Genomic DNA, 18,489 nt, shown 5'->3' on the forward strand with positions numbered 1-18,489 from the left:
GATTCGTCTCGCGACAAATGAAGATCAAACATTTTAATGTATAAATTGATTTTTTCAGTTTCAGTTGTTGTAATTTACAAAAACTGTTTAACAAATATAAATTAAAATTATATAAATTTAGAGGATTTAAATTATAAGTACTCGGTTCTTAGTTAAGTCAAGCTTGAAGAACTGTACGAAATTTATAAGTTTAATTAGAGAGAAAGTCTTGCGATTGTTCTAGTATAGTTTTTGTCCTGGGATGACTGGTCAGGGCACATGTAATCGAACCTTTACCTAAAGTGTATTGATAGCTTTATCATATATGGTATGGTTCGGAGTCACGTGTGTATGAGTAGGCCATTTCTTCTACAGGATTTTAAGTGTTGACAAGATTCTATATTGCTACGGGCGTTGTTATTTCAAGCCTCGGAAGCAAGCGAGTGCTGTTGCCGGAGAAATAGTCTCGTATTGCATTAAGATATTTTCACGCATCATCTACCCGTCAATGCAATAGGAGCCTTTTTTGGTTTACTGGCTTTTATTCAATATAAATATTAATGCCTAGATTGTAATAGTTTATTTTAACGATTGATATGATTAATAAGGAAGAATGTTAAAATAGTTAATCTTATAACACCCCTCCTCCCCTGGAGGAAGAGTACCGTTAAACGCTCTTATGAATTATAATACGGACATATGGTAAGAGAGTTATTGTTATTACTATCTAACGTTTTTTCTGTAATCTCTTGCATCGATATAATATGCATTGTAATGGAGAAAACTAAAAAATTAATGTAAAATTTGAAGCAAGTAATTATTTTGTAGTACATATTTCATTTTAAGATTAAAAGTTACAATCAGGAAACTTTGCAAAGTCTTACGTTAGTTATACATAAGCAAAACATTCACAAAATATCTGTTTGAAATCGTTACAATAACTATATATGTTTAAAATAGTAGATGTGTCCGATTGATTGAAGGATTAAATTAAATTAAATAAAATTAACAGATGTCCAAAGGTACAAATTTCGTTTGTACCTTTGGACAGCTAGTGAAAATCATTGGGAAATGTACGTAACTCACTTATAAATAAAATTGTTATGTTTCAAATTAATATTTAATACATTTTACATAGATATTCATACTGTTTCACACATGTTTTGCATGTATTGTCGAAAGTATTGCAGGTTTCCTAAATTAAGTAAAAATTCGCAAATTATATTGTGTAACTTGTCTGAATCACAAGGAACGACTGATTCCTTTTTGTAGTTGAGTATCCGTACATTTTGTTTTATAAAAATGCTTTGTTTAAACATACTATACGCTGCTTACGTTTCTGACTGTGCAAAAGTACAAATGTAGACATGTCCGAAGGTACAATCCAGCCACCAGGGCTTATTAAAATATAAATAGTCATAAAAATTACACTTGTTAAGATTAAAATTTGCAATAAGTACCAGCTTGTAGCCAATTAAAAATACAAAACAAAAACAAATCAAAAACATATTTATCTTATCGTATAAGTAGTGTAGCTATGCCGATACTGGAACAGCGGCCAGGGGGTTCGGAGCGCAGGGTCTCCGCCGCGAGAGGCGGGAGGTGTCTCCACTCCTCTGGCGTCACAGCATATTTTTTTTAATTGCTTCAGGAACGTGCTGTAATTTTTTTTTAAGTTTTAGGACTACATTCACCGCCCTCCCCCCCATTATGATCAGATATGGATGTTTTTTATTTAAATATATTGGTGCGCTCTGATGTATTCGAACGTTTCTCAATACGCGCGCGTGGGCTCGCCATTGATACTTTTCGATGAAATTCGGACGTGACGGGTCCCCCGCCCCCACCTTCATTCATATTTTAAATATTTTTTCCACGATATTCTTTCCTCTGTGGAGAGCGTTTGTGGAGAAAGAGAGAGAAAGAGAGAGAAAGAGAGAGAAAGAGAGAGAGAGAGAATAGCGGCGTCGGATGTGATACTCGGCTGAGCACAGGGTTTCGCGCTTGTCGGGACCGAGTCCATTGTCCTAACACGAGGTAATATACCTCAACTATATCCCCTCCCCTGATAAGACTCCCTAAGCAGTTTTGGTGCGCTCCACAGCATGTGGAGTGACACGCCATATGCGCGAAGTTTAGTGAGAGGAACACGAGGCGACTCTACTACTACTACTAAGATGAACCCCTTCCCCCCTACTACTACTACTACTACTAGTACTATTAAGATGAACCCCTCCCCCTATGTAAGGATAATGGAGACGAAGAAGTATAATACACATAGATTGTCAGGAAATAAAACGACACATTTAGTGAAAGAGCCCGAAGGTATAAAAAACCCTTTTTATTTTGAAAAGCTCAAATTACAAAGTCTAACTACAATGCTCTTAATCGTGTCTTTGAACAAAATATTTTTAAGTTTGTATATGACACACCGATGCCTCGACAGCCTCGCGTAACCAGGAGGTTGCAGGAGAAGTAGACAGCAACAGCATCTATGATTAAAGAGAGAAAATTATTTTTTATCAGTCTTAACGTTTATTTTTCATGTAGTACTTAATATTAGAAGAGTTTAAACTTTAAATTAATAGAAGTAATTTAAATATATGTATTTGTGTGTGTGTGTGTGTCAAACTCTTACCGGTTAAATATTAAAAAATGTATTGATAAACTCCTCGCTACGTGTAGGAGGCCACCCATCCGAATCTTCAGGATCCTCGTGTTGGAGGTTGGGTGATCCCCAACACCCGTCCTGCATCCAGCGGATTCCGGAAAAATCGAAATCTTTTTGGAATGATATTTCCCAAACGATTTCTTCCTCCCAGTTCTCCTGTTCTATCAATCTACCCTCTCGTATGTAGAGGGTATATTCTATTAAACAGAACAAAGAATATATTAATAATATTGTTGACCTCACTCTTTTCTACTCATGAAATATTATAATAATAATAATATTAATAACTTACCTCCAAGAAGACCTCCTGGACCAAGTATTCTCCTTTCTTCCCAATCTAATTCAGGCTCCTCGGGAAGTATTAGGGGAGGCCTTTCCCCCATTAATTCTTCCCAATCTAATTTCATTTCGATATACATATTTTTCTTATTGATTCGCACTATGTTCAGTGAAGACACTCTAAAGAGCTAATGAGACGTTTCAACAGCGTGTCATTTCCTGCAGTTGTAAAGTCTCTTTATCGGAATTGATTTAAGAGTTAGTTTCTTCCAGGAAAGAAATATGATTCTTTCTTCTCACTCGTCTAAAAGTAAAATAAACAATGGAACCAAAATCATCAAGAGAATGAAAGTAATAGAGATTCAAGATAGAAATATGACGGTGAAGAATTTGGACGATTTTCAGGAAAAAAAAATATACATTTATATTTCATTTCAAAATAATATTTACATAATATAATATAATAATAATAATAATAATATTGCCCCTAAACAGCAGCTGCATCTGTGATTGAAGAGAAAAAGATTTATTATTAGTTTTAACTTTTATTTTCATGAAATACCTAATTTTAGAAGAGTTTAAACTTTTATTAACTCTTACCGATTGGTGGTGGCTGTTAAATACACTCACAACCCCTATATTTACATCGGCTGCATATTGCGCACCCGTAACAGTAACAACCGACGTGCCAGCGCCTGATTTGGAGTGAGTACAGGACCAGGTTCAGCAGGAGCCTCCGGCAACTGACTTGTCACCTGCGGTACCACCCGGAATGGTTTAACAACCGCAATAGGTAACCCTTGGTCGACTAAATCACTTTTAATCGGTAGGAAAACTTCTCTTTTTTCGTAGCCCATTTTTTCACGATGCTCACTGCTACAGAGCAAAATCAGGACTGAAGTGAAAATCGCTTTCCTCTCAGTATTCACAGCAAGTAAAAAAAAAATAAATCTGTGATATTAGCACAATGAAACATTCTGTAGCTGATAATATAATAGAAGCTATTGTAACAAAAAAAGAGGTTATGATGATAGGCTACGTTCAGTATCTATATAGGTTAACTATTGCCAAACCGGGATATTTAAATGGTAATACTTATACAACTACAAGGGTATCGGACACACCCAGCTTAGCCTGTGACAATTGCCGAAAGCTGAGCGGCCGAGTCTCGAGTGTGACGCTATAAAAACGATCAAAACATAAACATTCTTGACAAATGTCATAAGCTAAGATTAAAACTTTTGCAATTTATATTTATCGAGTTAATAATTCATATTTTCGAGTTGTACGTATTTTTACGACGAAACGTAACTATGTAGTTTTTGGACTCATTTTCGTCCTAAAAATACGTGCAATTCGAAAATATGAATTATTAACTTGATAAATGTAAATTGCAAAAGTTTAAATCTTAACTTATGACATTTGAGAAGAGTGTTTATGCTTTGATTGTTTTTATAACGCTCACACTCGAGATTCTGCCGCTCGGCTTTCGGCAATTGTCACAGGCTAAGCTGGGTATGTCCAATACCCTTGTAGTTGTTAGTATTACCATTTATGGAATCTTTGCGCTTATGGGCTAGCAACGCTGACAATAGAATTCTTTCGTTTCATCAAACCCAATTATAAGTGAGGATTTTTAATCGCTAATAACATTTTAATTAAGGCTGCTAGCCTAAAAGTGTTTCGAGCCTTTTTACTCAGAATTTCACCTTCTATCCGAATATCCGGTTTGGCAATAGTTAATTGGACACCCTGTCAACCAAAAATATAATAGTTTTGCATTTTTTGACAATAAATTTTGGTCGATCGATAAATTTTATGTTATTGTTTAAATAATATTATTCTGTCCAAAGGTACAAGAATATCCCCTATTCTATGTGATTTGTTAATAAATCGATCTGGAAGATTTGTTTATTGTGATTGCGTGTAGATCTAACTCCAAATATAAAATTATTTAACATTTTCCAAGGAAAGTAAATTATTATGAAGATCTGTAAGTTCTTTTGAAAAGAATAATATATGTTTTGTAGAAATTAACCGTTAGGGCTAATGCGTTCACCTTTTCAACGCGCCCTCACTTGCCCTATAGGACTGCGCACACTTACCCAACATTCAGGTCAAATGTACAGATTCTGTCTTCTTCTAAATAAAAGTGTTTATTTCTTTAATGAGACGGTTTACAGCAAAATTTCTTTTTGCATTCAATAGTCTAATAAATGCACTGTCTAATCTTCATTTGTTTTTTTTTACTAACCCTTATCTATTAACCCTGACAATCCTCTAACGAGAAAAGTGCGCACACTTGCATCGAATGACTCTATATTAAAATAAAAATTAGTATTTTTAGATGATATTAATTATGAACTCATTTTATTTCAGCTCTTCCTGTTTGCATTTAACTAAAATTGATTTTATTAATCTTTTGCGGTCGAAAATATGACTTCGTTGATAAAGGTTTTTAATTTATTTTAAAAGAAATTTTATTTTTCAGTCTACTGTACATAAATAGGTATCTTATTGTTCTGTAATGTATATGTACGATAATGTCTGGATATGATGAAAGCTCATATTCGCATTTTGGCAACCGTAATAAGAAACGACAAAGCACACCCCTCCTAATCATTTTTCGCAGCGGCATTAATTTCAGGCAGAGCCCTTTTTGTTCTGATCTGTTCAGAGTCAAGCAGTTTTGCAATACTCCTTAGAGAAGTCCGAGCAACAAGTAGTGTCAGAAGTGGGATGATCAGTTTTTTCCTTGGAAATTAGTTGATTTAATTTCTGAACAAATCGGTGGACCTTCAAGTAGTTGAAGAATAGTGAATACCAAGTACGCGCGCGCGCGCGCGAATTCCTTTAAAACAATTATCAGAGAATCCAAACAATCATCAAGGTAATATTGGGTTTCCAGTTAAACGACGAATCATCCGATATAACCATCAGAAGTTCCAGACCAATCATCAATCGGAGTATCCAAATACAATAAAGACATCTGGAGAATATCATACAGCACTTAAATTGAACAGTAATGCAGTCGCTATTAATTCGTTACATCAACTCATCAATGAAAATCACACCAATTGGAATGATAGCATTATTATTATTGTAAGTTTCAATTCTAATTTTATAATTACAAAATCCAATTAAATAAATTACCGAAATGAATAATGTTAGCGCTGAAATAAGCTCGTCACAGAGCATACGATTAGAAGTAGCCGAAAAATTACTGAGTACTTTTAATGGCGATAAATTAAAAATATATGAGTTCTGCGATTTATGCCATAAAGTTAATCCCTTAGTAAAATCTGCTGATAGAGATATCCTTTTTGCTATTATTCAGACTAAAATCACTGACAATTCTAGAACCCTTATAAAAAATAGAATGTTCGAGGGTTGCTGATCCTTGCGAGCTCATTTATTAGATGTATATTCTAAAAGAAGATCACAAGATCAATGTCAGTTAGAATTATTTTCTTGTACACAAAATTGTGATGAAGACGTAAGTCCTATTCAAATAAAGTTGAGAATTGCCTTATAAAATTAACTAATTCTTTAGAAGAATCTTTGACAGTAGCCGAACGTGTTGCTAACATTAAACTCTTATAAACTCAAGCTCCTAAAGTATTTATCATGGGACTCAGTAAGAATATCATTCTACTCTAGCTGACTATATTTAAAGCATTATATCAAGCCTAGCCAAACCGATAGGGACTTACGGTTAGATTTTTCAATGTTCTCTTATAATACAACAAAACATACCTCTACTGAATACACACATTTTGAGTTAGTTTTTGGAACCAAACCTGAGTCACCTACTGCTGTTACTAAAGAACACGAATTTAGGTACACTTACGATAATTATATAGCTGAATTAAAACTTAAAGTACAAAAATTCCATGAAATTGCTAAGGAAAATCTCTTGAAATGAAAAGGAAAAAATAAAGTTTATTATGATAGAAGGGTTAAAAACGAAGATTATAAAATCGGGGATCGTGTCTACCTTCTGAACGAGTATGCCCTAAATCGAAGAAACTAACGCCAAATCATAGTGGACCATACGAAATTTTACATACAAAGTCACCCGTCAATGTAACTCTTTTAATATAACGCAGACACATATTAGTACACAGTAATAGAATTAAAAATGTAGTATGTAAATAAAAGCTATTCAAAATAGTACACTAACTCCTATCGACGTATTTGTAATGTTTTTATCAAAATCGTTTTTCTTTTTTTTTCCAGCGTCTTACACCTAGCTCATGGTGACAATTATCGTGTCAAAACTATGGATCATTCACCTGGATTATTCTATGATGATATACAGTCTTTGAGGTTCTACGACTCCACTTGGAATTTAGTTACATATCTAGATCTGTTGGGTTTCGAAGATAAATTGAGTTTTGCAAATCGTATGTATGATACTACTCTAATGTTTTGCGAGCACAAAAGAAAATACGCATATTGAATTTATCATACTTGCGAATCTCCTATGAGAATTTTGTCACGTACAGTTTCATCAATAAGACTAAAAGAAGATGCACTAAAAGAATTAATTGGACATAAACGGGTTAAAAGAGGATGGTTTAATGCAATTGGAACAACGATTAAAACCATAACCGGTAATTTAGATGACAAAGACGCAGAGTATTATGATGCTGCTATTGATAAATTATCAACTGACGAAAAAGAATTATTCAACTTATTGAAGCAACAAACACAAGTAGTACAAACCACTATTCAAAATTTTAACTTAACTATTTCTAATTTACGTCACAATGAAGAGATTTATAAAACTAATTTTGCTTTTATTGAAAAATACTTAAAAACAGTTATAGAAAGAGAGATAACAATGGAAGAAACGCTTAAAATAAGAACACATTTTGATCTTTTGCACGTCGTCTATAATGACCTTGACAAAGAATTTTCTACATTGATAAATGCTGTACTATTTGTTAAACAAAATTCCTTACATCCAGCCATAATAACACCGCATCAACTTATAAATGAACTCCAAAAGACCATCTCGTATTTACCTGCTGGAACAAGCTATCCTTTGACACTCAATATTCACAATGCACACGAATTTTTAAATCTTATTAAGTTACAAGTCTATTATTCCAATAATAAATTAGTATATATAATTTCGAATCCTCTAGTATCTGAAATGAAATTTAGATTATATCAATTGATTCCATTACCAGTAAAATTTAATGAGGAACATTACTTGTTCATATTACCGTCAGTTAAATTTCTTGCTATATCAGAAACGAAACTTCAATATTCACCTGTAGATAATCCTGAAGAATGTAAAACCACATCGGATAAAACATATATTTGTAAACTCTTGAAAGGGATATTCATTAGCCACATTAATCCTATTTGCGAAACTGAATTCTTACAACCAGTAAAATCAATACCTAAAACGTGTGATACTAGAATTTCTAATATCAATACTGAAATATGGTATAATTTATATAGTAAGAATCAATGGATTTATGTATTACCTAAAGAAATTTATGTATCAATAAGTTGTCCAAATGCACCTATTGCAGATGTTCTCTTATCTAAGGTCGGAATTCTACAATTATCGCCTAATTGTAAGGCTCATACTCCTAAAGCAATGATAAAAGCCTATAAATCGTTTGAAAGCAATTTTACGTCTTATGTGCCTCCGTTGAATATTACTAATGACGACTGTTGTATTGATCTAAAGGAAACTAATCTTACCTCTATTAAGTTGGATCACACTCTATCAAAAATAAACTTAGATAATTTGGAATTTGCGAGTCAAAAATTAGACCAAATCTCGAAAGGAGCTGATGAATTACTGAAACATCGACTTGTCACTAAAATGGTCAGCTTCCTAACATACTTGATTTATGCTATTCTAACCATAATTATTCTTTATATATTATATTCAATCTTAAGACGATGTTTACGACTGTTCAAAACCTCGAATGTACACGGTCATGATAATGATGGTGATAATGACTCTGCAAATTGTTTGACCTTTAACATGTGTAATAGGAATCGAGCGCAAAATGACATTCCTATGGTAGAACCTCGTATCATAGGAAAAAACCAAAATTTGCGCGATACCACAGATACATCTCAATTAGGAGCGTTTAGCGATGACCAACTCGAAGAAGAGTTACACAACCGTCGGTCTCAGCTTCGTACAGGGACATCTAATCAAAACGATAATATGCGGAACGACGAAGAATTCGTTCCTCGTAAGCCTATGCGCCGCACCAGTAGACTTACGGATAATATTAAAGATTCATGTAAACTTTTGCGTAAAATAAACCTTTCCCGAAACAAAATTTTAAGTCTCCCTCAGTTCTAAAAAACCCTAAAGAGTTCTGAAATAATTATTTTTACTTCTACAATAACATTTCAATCCTTAAAAATCCTATTTTAATTCTAACTAAACCTAAACAATCCTCCAGTAAGGCTTTAGAAGAATTTTAATGTAGCCAAATCTTCTTCGATCCTTAAAAATATTATTTAATTCTTTTTACAACTTATAAAATCTTTCAATAGACTTTTCCAGGATTTCTTAGCATTAATCAAATTGCTATTCTTTTATAGCCCTCTTAACGCTTAAAAGTTTACATGTTATATTGTGATATATATATATGCAATAAATTAAACAACCAATTACTCATTTACATTTATTTTAAGGATTATATAACATTTCCGAAGGGATAAACACATTTTTTGAAAATATATGAGAAATAGATTCCTAGAAATTTGTAACACCGTTAACAATGGTAATAAACATTTAAATTAACAAATGTTCTCATAGGTATACTCTGACACTCTGAGATCTGATCGTTTTTACGCGTGGGATCCTGAAAAGTTCAATTTTAAACCAATACTTTGTTAAATAGCAAATAGCCGAGTGGGTTAAAAGCTGGATTAGTATTCACAGGGTCCCAGGATCGAATCCCGTCAAGAATGATATGATTTTTTCACAAGGAAAAATTAGATAGTTCAGCTGAAAGGTACGTCATGACTATATATATATATATATATATATGTATGCTGTAAAATTATAAAACCTTTCATGCCAATACAATGTACATTGTACATTAATCTACACGTATAGGTTGAAATAATTTAAAGTATAAAAGAGAGGTACAATTTGATACAGTGTAAGTATAACTGTATAGGTTTTCTCCTTAATGTTAGAAAGTAGTTTTTGTTGCAAAACATGTAAAACTATATATTTCATAGTGTATTATAGAAATAACACACCTTAAAATGGATCGGAAATGAGTACAAGAAATGAATGCATTTATGTGCATGAAAACAATACACTTATGATTTGCAGTGTACACTTTAAAATATAATGAAATTCACAGTTATATAGGCTTAATATTTAATTAATCTAAAGTTTTATAAATGCCTAACGTATGAAGAATCTAAATCCTAAATTCTCCACTATCAAGTCTACCGGAAGACTTAAAAACGATTGTGCAGGAATTTAGAAATCTTATTGAGTTATAAACACTGCTGAATTGTTCACTTTCCGATACTTGTCTGACTTTTGTAGGATTTGGATTGTATACAAAATAGCTTCTGGTATACATTCTAAATTATCCTTTTGATAGTAACGTTTAGGTTTATAGTAGATCTTAGATTTTGACTCGGGTTACTATGTCACCAGCACACTAGGGGGGAAGGTTAATGTATATTTACAACTATTTGTAGCATATTGTAATTTTTGTAATGAAGCATGCAAATAGCAATATGGCTCATTATTTTATAATGAAATGCCCTTGATCGTGTAAGATGAAATACACTAAGGGCCATTTCAACCAGACATAGTTAAGCTAACCACGAGTTAAACAGGTATAGCTTATGTCACGGACACTATTTGTTAGCTTGAGTTTAGCAAATTAAACCTCCGTTAAAGGTATGGTTGAAACGGGCCTAACTGCTTTAACTATATGCTAAAAACTATATGAAAGCAAGCAAATAAGCTGGAAAATGGTTAAGAAAATCCTTTCATATATTTCATTCCATGAAAAAGTATCCTCCTCTTAAAACTAATGAACGAATGACAAGCATGAAAACATTATAAGTAACTTCATTATCTTTGAGTGCTCTGATTGGAAGGACGAAAAACTTACTCCCACCTAATGTCATCCGATATTTCAAGCATGCTTTTATTTCAAAGGGGAAGAGATATTTTTGAAGTAAGAAGCAGTTAGTGCTCGGGAGTGAGTTGAAGATAAAACATTAAGTTTCGATAATTACAATATTTAGGCGAAGAGAGAAAAAGGAAAAAAACAAATAAAAGAGTGGTGTACACATTTCAGGCTTTGCAGAAATAAACGAGTAAGTATGAGGATTTATCTTTTTTAATTAGAAAACTCCCGTGAAAAGCTATATTACTTTGAACGATTAATTTTTGTTTTAAAGTAGAAAAAAATTTATTATATTTTTCAGAATTTGACAGAGTAACATTTGTACAATATTTGGTGAAACTTTTCGTAAACATTTCTGAAAATTTGCAATATTATCCACCTTGTATTAGAACGTCATTTACAATTGATCGAATTAACGTAATTTCTATTTTAACGCAGCGTTTTAAAACGGAAGATACTTTTTATAATAAAAGACAAAAATTAAAACTTCTAACAAATTAATGTTATCGCATGACAATACAAGTCAAATTTACTCTACTTCTTAGTTAAATAGTCGTTTCATATTTAATAATTAACTCCATAATACACACTAGCAAATAATTTTTTTACATTACGTGTTACCTTTATTAGACAGCATTTATTGCTGTTAAAATTAAAAAATAAAAGATCTGTATAATTTTTCTTAACAATGCTATAACCATTCTAAAGAATTAAGTACATTAATAATACTTTTAAGAGGTTCCATTTATCGATACTACATAAGAAGAGCAGTAATATGTTGCTCCAGCGTAACATTCCTATTTCTAGCCGGATTTTTAAATGTATATACATTTTTAAAACCGTCATGAAATTATCTAGGTGATGTACGAGAAAATGTTATGAGAAAATTGATTAATTTGCGCTTTTATGCAAAAGGAAAATTCGACTGTTTCTATTCTGTAGTATATATATAAACGGATGTCCGTTAATAGTGTTGTGAATGCGCCTATTACTTCGAAGGGTGAAGCTTTATGAAGAAAAATTGTTTGGTGTGCATTTTTTTTATTTTTAGAGGAATAAATGATGACTAAGTAAGGTTACACGTTATTAATGATTAAAATGATTTACTATAATATGTAATGGAGTAAAGTAATAAATATAAATCAAATTCTTACTTAATAAGTATAGTAAATTTTGGCTTCCTATCAAGTAGTAACAACTAATTGCTGCAACTTGTAACGTTGCTGTCTTCTTATGAAAGAAGTATTTCGTTTTAAAACGCTACGTCAAAATGGAAATAACATTAATTCGATCAATTATAAATGATGTTCTAATACAGGACGGAGAATATTGAAAAGCTTTCTCTTCAAACGTTATAATTTATTTAGCAATAAAATAAAATGTGCCTGTAGTTAGTCTAGCATTGTTAAGAAAAGTTTGGGCATTATACTACGTGTTTTATTTAAAACTATAAAAAAAATAGTTGTTGCAGTTTGTATATACCAGTAAATTTAAGTAAAAAGAGAGTAGGGATTTGTATTTTTGTATACAACTATTATACTGATGTTTAAACAATATATAACTTAATGAACTGTCTATAAACTTGAGATTTCACGCTTCAGTTTAAAAATAACATCATTGTATTATTCTTGATAGCTGAGTTAACCTTCATGAAAATTTATCTGTTCCTACTGAAAGAAATTTGTAAATTATAAAATTTTTTAGTAGCGTATTATCAATTGCACCGTAATATTTAGCACTGATGTGAAACAGAAAAGTTTCAAAGTATAAATTTTCAGGAATTGTAAATCCAAATTATTTACAAAATATAGTTTAAATATTACTCTTTTCTATATCTGTCATTTACATTATAAATTATGTGTTGTATAATATTAATAAAAAATATGAAATTTCATTTTTGTAACCTCCGAAAGATATATTACTCAAATCAAACGTATATCATCAATTTTCGTAAATTTAAAATTCATTAATTATGTCGTTCTTAACAATTTGTAGGATTGTTAAAATGGAATCCAATGTTCCAATGATTGAAGAAGTTGTGGCTGTAAGAAGGAGGGACCAAAGGTATCGGAATGAATGGGAAACGATGGATCCCTACAAATATTGGCTTCGACGTAATGTTTGCGGTGAAAAAGCATATTGCATAAAGTGCAAACAGCCGCTGACCCCCCCATTGGGGTGTAATACGAAAGCATGGTGATAGTCAAAAGCATATTGATACAACGGGATTAGAACAATACAGAGAGGAGGAAAACACAGTAACAGCAGCAGTTGCAGATATGAAGGTGAAAGTGATTAAATTGGAATTAACTTTGACAGCTTTTTTTGTGGAACATAATATAGCAATTTCGCATAGTAGAACATTTAGTACCTCTTTTGAAACATTCTTTTCCGGATGTACAAGTAATACAAAAGTTACGTTTAGGAAGAACAAAGATATCAGCACTAGCAGGTGTAATAGCAACATCATATAATAATAAATTATGTAATATTTTAAGAAAAAGTAAATTCAGTATATTGACGGATGAAAGCACAGATGCTTCTACTACAAAAGTAGCTTGCATTATAGTCAGATTTTTCGATGAAGAATTGCAACGCGTTCGTTGTGCTTTTTGGGAATTAATTGAAATTTATACAGATATCGATAGCAATGAATCAGCTGACAGTTTATACACAAATATTATTAATTCATTTGCCGGTTCTAATATTCCTCTAGAAAATATAATCGGTTTTGGAGCAGATGGATGTAATACGATGATGGGAGCTCACAATTCCGTAGCATCTAGATTTATTCGCGATTGTACCGGTATTACTATTTTGAAGTGCATATGCCATACTGCACACTTATGTGCCAGCTATGCATGTAAGACACTACCAAGAGAATGTGAAGAGCTAAGTAGAAATATATATAATTTTTTTAAAAATAGTAGTAAACGTCAACATCAGTTGAAAGAATACCAAATTTTATTGGATATTGATGTACATAAGATGTTACATGCTTCTCAAACGCGATGGCTATCATTAAAATTAGTAGTAGATAGAATATTAGAGCAATGGGAGCCACTGAAAATGTATTTCACGCAGCAAAGGATGGTAGAACATTCGGTAACAGCGGAAACAATTTATAAATCACTCACACATCCATTCATCAAATGTTACTATTTATTCTTGCAATGGGTACTTCCTAAGTTTACTGCATTTAATTTATATTTTCAATCCGATAAAGTTGTAGTTCCATTACTTTATTCATCAGCAGTTAGATTTTATAAAGATAATGCTATTGTTCTATATGAATTGGAGTTATGTAGATAATACAGATATATGGGACATTGATCCTTCTAACGAACATCACTTCCGATCTTTAGATTCAATTTATGTAAGTATTTTAGTAAATGCAGAGTTGAATAAACCCAATGTAATGATATACAGGGAGGTTCTCTAACGGCGGCATATAGGAGATTCGTGTTAGTTGACTATAGGGCTCAGGATGATGGTATCTGAGAGCGCTGATTGGTCAATATCATGTAGTGCCAACATGAAATGGTCCGTTACCAATAGATGAATACGAAAAATGAGACCCATCCGCCATTTTGGAGTAGAGAAGTGTTTACATGCTAGTTGTAGAAGAAAGAGGTGTGAAATGGAAAAATGTCAAATAGTGAGGTTACTAAAGTAAAAATGGAAAATAATGAATGGAAAGTAAGAATATTCGAACTTTCCATTCATTATTTTCCATTTTTACTTTAGTAACCTCACTATTTGACATTTTTCCATTTCACACCTCTTTCTTCTACAACTAGCATGTAAACACTTCTCTACTCCAAAATGGCGGATGGGTCTCATTTTTCATATTCATCTATTGGTAACGGACCATTTCATGTTGGCACTACATGATATTGACCAATCAGCGCTCTCAGATACCATCATCCTGAGCGCTATAGTCAACTAACACGAATCTCCTATATGCCGCTGTTAGAGAACCTCCCTGTACACGGAAGAAATAGCTATATTTCGCAAAACAGTTTTAAAATTTTACATAGAGTCATGTAAAGAAATAAGAAAACGTTTTGATTTTAACGACCAGCGGTTAGCACAATTAGAATGCTTCATTCCTGCCTACGCTATAGATGGTCGTTTTTCATGAAAAAGTACAGACGTTAACTGCATTCATGCAAATGTTTCCCCGTATTTTAGATTATAACTCGCTCGAAGCCCAATCGGTTGACGACGAATGGCGTCTTTTGCCCACCACACAATTTCCTCCCGAAATAAGAGAAGAAACAATAATAGATCAATTTTGGGTAAAAATTAAGAATTATGAAATATTGCCAGGTCATGCAGATTTCAAAAATATATCCCAGTTTGTTTTAAATGTTCTCTGTTTGCCTCATTCCAATGCTGAATGCGAACGACTGTTCAGCAAAGTTAACTTGACAAAAACAAAAAAATAGAAATAAATTAAAAACAACGACCTTGAGAAATAAATTTATGTTCGTGGGAATATATAAAAGATTACTGGTACTTGCAAAGAATTTGAACCCACGATTGATATGATAGATCACTGCAATCAAACCATGTACAATTTGTAACGAGGTTCTCTTGTTACGTATCAAGATACCGGATTTAATAAAGAAATTAAAGAAAAGCTAACGATTAGTAGTGGTTATTTCAAACCCTACATTACCGACTCGGTGGCATAGGTTTCCGAGTGGACAGAAAGTACCGTCTAGGAACATCCCTGTGGACCGTCAGAAGACCGGATGAAAAGACCGGCGCTCCACTTAAAAGTCCAAGCCGACCAAGCGAGCAAGGCAGGGCTGTGCCAAGTAACTTGGTGGCTTGAGACGAGGAGAAGTGGGCACAGGGACTCCTGCGAAAGGCGAATTCTCTAGTCCCCTGAGGAGGGGGAAATAAGAGAGTGAGTCGGGCCTGGGACGTCGCGCAAGGCGGGACGTACACCACACCGGCTCACCGATGAGTGTGTCCGTGTGCGTGAGGTGAGCTTGCTCCCTACGCAAACGAACACACTGTATGCTATCGATGCATAAGGGACCTGTGCAGGTATGGTAGGTTTCTGCTGCATGCCGGGTGCCGCCGCTAAGTCCATGGCAACGCGCATGGCACCGCGGACTTGGGCATTGCGGGGATGCACCACCCTGACAGGCCCTTATTAGAAAAGATCACGATAACGTTCTCGTCTCCTCACCTCCCCTCATATGTATGAGTGGGTGGGTGGGGAGAGTGTGTCTATTGTCGCGAGGCTCGGGCTACCTGTAAGGAACCCTCCCCTCTCTCCACGACCTAGCACACTGAGCAAACCAGGCTTCCGTACCGTCCTCTATGCACTACCCAATCAGCCCATTGGGAAATGCATACGACTGGAATGGCGGGGTAAGACCCCTATGTTAACGATGGGTTGTTGGTCACCCACACGACCAACTGGCGCCCTGAAAGTACCGAATGCAAGGACGGCCGAAGGTAATAGGAAGATAGCTATCACGATCAGCCCATCGTGGTAGAAGAATCCATTACAAATGGCGCCCAACGTGGTTTTATGTAAATTAAATTATTGAAGATTTTGATAATCTAAATAAGCCATGTGTCCGAGCATAAATATCGTCAGTAAAAGACTGAAAAACATGAAACACATGATTGTCAAGAGAATTTACTCATGAGTAGTAAATAGCTCAATCGGGTTCATGCGGCCCCATGGAACTCGAGCAATCAGTGTAAGCTATCGAAAATCATATTAAATGAGAATCACGGACGATAATATAATTTAATATTATATTCGTCCGTGTTAAATCGAAATGCTCTCGTAAAGGCTCTTAGTACAGGCAGGATTCTGCCGAGCGCTTGTTTGTAAACAAAGCTAAGCGCTAGCAGTAGATAGGCTAGGATGGTTCTATGACCGCGTGGCGAGGGGGTCGGGGGTCCCGCGGGGGTAGGGGAAGTAGGGGAATAACCCCCACTTTTAAGCGGGGGGGGAGGGGAAAGGAGGGATTTCCCCCACTCCAGGGTGGTGGGGGGAATCACGTGACACCCGTGGTGGAGGGGGAAATTTAAGAACGTGACACCCGTGGTGGAGGGGTAAATTTAAGAACGTGACACCCGTGGTTGAGGGGTAAATTTAAGAACGTGACACCCGTGGTGGAGGGGTAAATTTAAGAACGTGACACCCCTGGTGGAGGGGGAAATTTAATTTTTTTGTAGATTTTGATAAAATTTTTTTTTTTCTAACAATCTGCAGCGAGATAGCTGGTCTCTGTGCGTATTGTTTTTTTTTTTTTTTTTTCTCGTTGTTGCTAATCGTACCATTTTGATTCGTTCTTCCATCTAGAATCCAAATGGCCCACTTTGCCTCGTATAGAAGAAAGGTATACCTCAGGCTCGTAGCTTGTATTCCCCGTGACGAAAGTCTACGATCGCGTTGCAGCGAGATAGCTGGTCTCTGTGCGTATTGTTTTTTCCTTTCCGAGAAGTGGAACGCAGTCAAAGAGAAGGAGAAGGAGAAATAGAATTTTGAGGTTGTGAAATGAACGATATTTTTTTTTTGTTTTTTTTAATTAAAATTTATAAATATATTTTTAATAACACACATAAAAAAAAGTTATAATTGAATTTAATAATAAAATATTATAAAAATGAAGTGGTAGTGAGAGTAGCAGTAGGAGCGGTATCATCTACGAGAAAAAATATTTATTATACTACTTATCCAAGCACTTGATAAAATTTTTTTTTTTTTTTTTTTTTCATTGATTCTTACCGATTGTTGATGGTTTCCAGTAGCTGGAGAACGTCATTATCCTCATCGAACCGTAATATATTTTCTGGAGAAATTTCTTGCTCCATATCAATACCCTCCCACTCCATTTCACTACTAAAATCTGATAGATGAACCTCATCATCATCATCATCATCATCATCATCATCGTCATTATCCCCATCAGACTGGATATTTGATGTGGATTGTTGCCGCTGAAGCTTCTTCCTCAACATTCTCACAATCGCGGTCAACGCGTTGTTATTCACGTCTTCTATTTCACCCCAATCTCCTTCCAAATCTACTTCTTCTTCTTCTTCCTCCACTAATTCATCCATATTTAGAATGTTTTCAATATTTTGTTCAGTAGATAATCTGTACAATTTAATTACACCCATTTTTTTTTGTAGAAACTATCACGTCAAGCAAACTCGGTAGACTGAGAATGGTAGAGATGTAAGCTCAATACGAAATGTATAATTATTATTATTTTCTCTATCAATACGTATTAGATTTCTCCACTTCACAATAGCTATTAACAGGTTATTATCCTCCTCTTCTACTACCTCGTCCATACTTTGGATGATATCGTTTTATCATTTTTCACGTGAATTCAAGGTTGAGGAGCAGGGGTTTGCTAGTTG

Source organism: Prorops nasuta, unplaced genomic scaffold (genome assembly GCF_024137725.1).
Source record: "Prorops nasuta isolate Cenicafe-Biocafe unplaced genomic scaffold, Cenicafe_Pnas_1.2 PNAS00154, whole genome shotgun sequence".
NCBI lineage: Eukaryota > Metazoa > Arthropoda > Insecta > Hymenoptera > Bethylidae > Prorops > Prorops nasuta.